Genomic DNA, 315 nt, shown 5'->3' on the forward strand with positions numbered 1-315 from the left:
GGCTCCCCAGCCCGGCGCGCAGCCTGCGCTCTGTCCCGACAGCCGCAGCGCAGATCTCGGCACCTGGCTTGAGTTTTCCGCGATCAAAGTTCACCTTGTTTGCGGTGCGTGCCCTGCTCCTCGAAGCCCAGGGAAATTCGGCAGCTCAGGGTCACGGCGGGGCCCGGGTCGTTCCCCGTGCTCTCCCCCCACGCCACGGGCTCCGCGCAAGGCTCGGGGCTCAAGCGCGGCGTCTCGGCACCGGGGAGAGAGAGAAGGCCAGGCGGACCAAGGCTCCGGCTTGTCCCCTCCCCTTCTCTACCTTCCCCCGCCGGC

This window comes from Pteropus alecto, unplaced genomic scaffold (genome assembly GCF_000325575.1).
Source record: "Pteropus alecto unplaced genomic scaffold, ASM32557v1 scaffold166, whole genome shotgun sequence".
NCBI lineage: Eukaryota > Metazoa > Chordata > Mammalia > Chiroptera > Pteropodidae > Pteropus > Pteropus alecto.